Source organism: Actinia tenebrosa, unplaced genomic scaffold (genome assembly GCF_029948245.1).
Source record: "Actinia tenebrosa isolate PJP-AT-01 unplaced genomic scaffold, QUT_ActTen_1.0 PGA_scaffold14__42_contigs__length_11649687, whole genome shotgun sequence".
NCBI lineage: Eukaryota > Metazoa > Cnidaria > Anthozoa > Actiniaria > Actiniidae > Actinia > Actinia tenebrosa.
Window position 1 is genome coordinate 6508795 of NW_028292574.1, and position 4856 is coordinate 6513650.

A 4856-nucleotide genomic window follows, 5' to 3' on the forward strand; every position below is an offset into this window, starting at 1 on the left:
TTCACCATCTGTCATTCCCTCAGGGTACTTCAGTTAATGACGGCATTCAGCCTGAAAACACTAGTGTCCATTATGCCACAATTGAGGATGCAATGCATTTTGTTAAACAGAATGGGAGGGGTTGTTTTATGGCAAAGACAGATATAAAAAATGCCTTTCGCATTATTCCAATCCAACCAGCTGATTATCCTTTATTGGGGATGAAATGGGACGGTCTTTATTATTATGATCGTGCTATGCCTATGGGCTGTGCCAGTTCCTGTAAAACATTTGAAACTTTCAGTTCATCAGTCGAGTGGATTGCCCGAACTAAGTTAAGAATTTCCTCTATTTTACACTTATTAGACGATTTTCTTATTGTTGCACCATCCGCCAAACTTTGTTCAGATCAGCTACAATTATTTCTTGATACTTGTGAATATCTGGGTATACCAATGGCCCCGGAAAAAACATGCGGTCCATCTTCAACTTTGTCTTTTGCTGGTATTGAACTTGACTCCCAGCTTCAATTAGCATGCCTTCCTAGAGATAAAATCGACAAATGCATTGAGCTTATTTCTGACTTCATTCATCGTAAGAAAGTGACTTTAGTAGAAATCCAGTCTCTGATTGGCCTTTTGAACTTTGCATGCTCAGTGATAATCCCTGGTAGAGCCTTTTTACGACGGCTAATAGACCTCACTATTGGAATCAAAGCGACTCACCATAGGGTTCACAACTTCATGAAGCTAGCTCTGCCCAGCATGGACTCTCAGCCAACAGCAATTCCTCTACACTTACAGCCTCAAAATTGGGTGATATAGTCTCAAAGCTTTTGCAATCTAGCTTGTAGTTATCATCGGTACCAACTTACAAACGAGCTTGGGCTCTTTTTTATAAGTTTTCAACTTGTCTTTTTCCTAGCAACAATGCTGCTAAGTTGCCAGTTTCCCCATCAGTGCTGGCTTTGTTTATTGCCTATTTATATGAGAACCGTTATGCACCTTCCACAGTTAATACTTACGTTTCGGCTATTGCATACTCACACAAATTAGCTGGTTATGATGATCCTTCTAAGGTTTTTTACATAGTACAAATGCTTAAAGGTTATGGGAAGATAAGGTTTAGGTTGGATAATCGTTTACCAATCACTCTTCCTATTCTCGAAAAACTACTAGCTTCTGCTTCAAATGCCACAAATTCCTTTTACGAGGCTTGTTTATTCCGAGCAATGTGTGCCATTGCATTTTTTGCCTTTCTAAGAGTGGGGGAAATAACTGTGAATGGGAAACGGTCTGCCAACCCCCCGTTGCAAATAAGTCAAGTTTTTAAGCTGTGTAATTCCTCTCTTTATGTTGAAGCCATAAGAATGTCATTTGGAAATTACAAACATAATTACAACAACCGACCTTTCTCAATTACTGTCCATCGTCAGGCTGGGCCTTGCCCTGTTAAATATTTTCTTGAATACCTCGACCAACGTGGTAACATGCCTGGTGCACTTTTCAACCTTAGTTCGGGTGACTCTGTTCCTCGGAATGTTTTTTCATCTTTTCTATCTTCTGCCATCAAACAATGTGGTTTAGATCCTTTGCATTACAAAGGGCACAGTTTTCGCATAGGGGCAGCTACCCACGCTGCAGCATTGGGGCTTACCGATGCACAGATAAGAACACTAGGTCGCTGGAAATCCAATGCATTTCTTAAATATATAAGAATTAATAGTTTCTCAGCCAAAACCTCATCTAAAAAGTAATTTATAAGTCATTGTCGTGCTATCATTGTTTAGCAGAGGCAGCAATTTATAGCATGATACATGTCTTAGAAGTGTTACTTGGGCTATTAACACTTTCTAGCAAGGGCAGAAGTGTTTGAATGTTATATATAGAAGAACGGTTGATACTGTCTAGCATGGGCAGCAGTCTTCAACCGGTCAAAACATTTAATTTTCTAAGTGAGTTAAGATTTACCCACACTTTCTTGCAAGGGCAGAAGTGTATCAATGCCTTAATATAATTATGTTGTGCATACTGTATGGCATGGGCAGCATTGTGTCATTAGTTAATTGTTACTGTTTGTTAACCAAATGAAATTGCTATATTATCTTTATTGATTAGGGCAGTTCAGACTGTCTAGCAAGGGCAGCAGTGCTGAATTTGTCAATTACATTTATAATAAGTACTTATATTTTACTGCAGAAGGAAATTATATATGATTATTTGGTGCTGCTTTTGCCTGGGGTGGGGCTGCATCTCTGCTTTCCAGGGATGCATTTGGCGTTTGTTGCCCTCACCTTTGCTGGGCTAAATTTGAACAGTTATATCAAATTTTATGAAATGATTGTAATTATCTAGATTGAACTTATTAACTCAATAAATCGGCTTTGGGTTTTTAACCCATAGCCCTCATCGTTCAATCTTGTCTATCTTTATCTCGCCCAGTAAACAGAGCTCAGGCTTAGCAGCACTTTGATATATTTTTAGAATTTAAGGGGAAAGTTGGGGGGAGAGCATAAATGGAATATTTGCTGGCGAATAGGATTTTTATGCTCCCCTCCAACTGTTTTGTAATTATTTGATTAATAAGCCATTAAAGATAGGCTAAAATTATAATTACGTAAGAACAGAAGTCACGCGGCAGATGGGCAGCGGTACTCCTTTTGATAGCTGTTGTCATGGGCAACTATCTATCCACGTGATACAACCTCGTGGGATCAGTTGCTTCACGTCCTTGAACAGCTAAGACGTCAGGTTTTTCCCACCCTCCCTGCCCATTTTTGCTATTGCGTGGCGTTTGTTGCCCTCACCTTTGCTGGGCTAAATTTGAACAGTTATATCAAATTTTATGAAATGATTGTAATTATCTAGATTGAACTTATTAACTCAATAAATCGGCTTTGGGTTTTTAACCCATAGCCCTTATCGTTCAATCTTGTCTATCTTTATCTCGCCCAGTAAACAGAGCTCAGGCTTAGCAGCACTTGATATATTTTTAGAATTTAAGGGTAAAGTTGGGGGGAGAGCATAAAGCATATTTGTCCCCTTATTTGGCTTGCTCTTTACAAAACGATCTATAAGAGCTTTTAATGTGAATATTCCGTCGACAGTTGAATGTTTTTTCTTAAAGCCTAACTGCTCTTTTTTCAGAATATCATTCCTCTCTAAGAAATCATTCAATCTTTGATTTAGTACAGAGGTGAATAATTTACTTAGTGTTGATAGTAATGTTATGCCTCGATAATTTTCTATATTTGTTTTTGCATATAAAGAAATGGTCATAAAGTACAAGGGGGGGGGGGGGGTAAAATCCCAAAACTGGAAGATTTTTTTATGCGACCCACCCCTATATTTTTGCACAAAAATTACATGGCCCACCCAGGCTTTCAAGGATTAAAAAATTAAAATTAAAATAACCCTCTTAGGTGTCCCATTTCATTGACAGCCCTACCCTTTCAATGAGTTCAAAATTATGTGGTCCACCCCCCTGCACTTTATGACCACTCCCTAACCTAGTTGGCTGTTTGGGTTCTGCAAAACCTAGGCATGTTTCCTTGTTTTCTTGGTTGCGACGTTGACTAAGGCATATCAAGTGTGAGCCTGATACGAATTGTGTGACGTCACGGAATTCTCTTAGGATAAGAAAATGCAACTGTCTATCAAAAATTATCATGCAGTTAAAATATGCAAAATATATCTAGCCATAATCTTTGTCAGACTCGGTTCTGTATTTTTTTCAGGTGACTAACTTTGTTGAAATTAGCATATTTTTATGTTAGCTAGAACTTTTTTTGCTCGCTTGTCGTAGTCAATATTTACCTTAATCTCGCTACATGGGACACGGCTAAAAAACCGCTGATTGGCTAATTTGGAATCTCAAATGAGAGTGCGCATTATGGTTTGCCGCTGATTTTATCGCAGGCGCTCTGACAAAATGGCGGACGAGGAAAGGATTCCTGTCGAGCACTTTTCCTTCCGAAAATCGCAGTTTTTATCTCAAACACCTTGATCATATGCCGTAGTTTATCAAGAAAACGATACAGACGAGTAACACGATGCCCAGTAGATGGTAAATTGTCAAGTTTTCAGTCTGATTCGGACAAAAACAAGTCATCGAGTAAGCTTACTTGGATAAAAAGACAGAGAAGGAATATGATTATTGTTTTCTTGTTCCAAGTCTATTTCAAGATTCTGAACTTGAAAAGCTCATGGATTGTCAAGATAATCAAGTAAATATAGTCATGGATACTGTAAATGTTAAAAATCGTAATAAAAGTTATAGATGAACATGTTTTTACCCCGATCATGATGTGAAACACCTTACTTATGAATTCTGGTACTCGCAAATTTTCGAGGGGGGTTGGTAACGTTACCTTGCATATAGGGGCGCCTTGCATATAGGGGCACTTTCCATAAAAGGCTATCGGTTGAATGATATATGATATGAATTGTATACTGATGCAAACTAAAACATAGAATATATCGAATAAGGTCGTGTGAATGTAAAAGATTGAAAAAATCAAACTAAAACATGTGCGATTTACAAGAGTCTATCCGTGTTTTGAGACCGGTTTTAGCGAGAGTGTTTAGCGATCACTGCCTGAATTAAAAGCACGTTAAATCTTGCAAGCAATCACGTATTCATGCAGGGGTTTATAAACATCTATTGACTCCTAGTGCTGGTTGTATTACATGATTCATTTACGAGGATCTCTTTTATCAAATATAAGCCGAAAGCGCCATTACAGACATAAACTTCATAAACCAGTCACGTAAATATATCAGAGAAATGTTGAAAACCAAATTCGAAAAATTAACTTTACTGCTATGAAACAAACACCGTAGTGATCTACAGGATTAAGTGGTATCAATGTGAAAGTT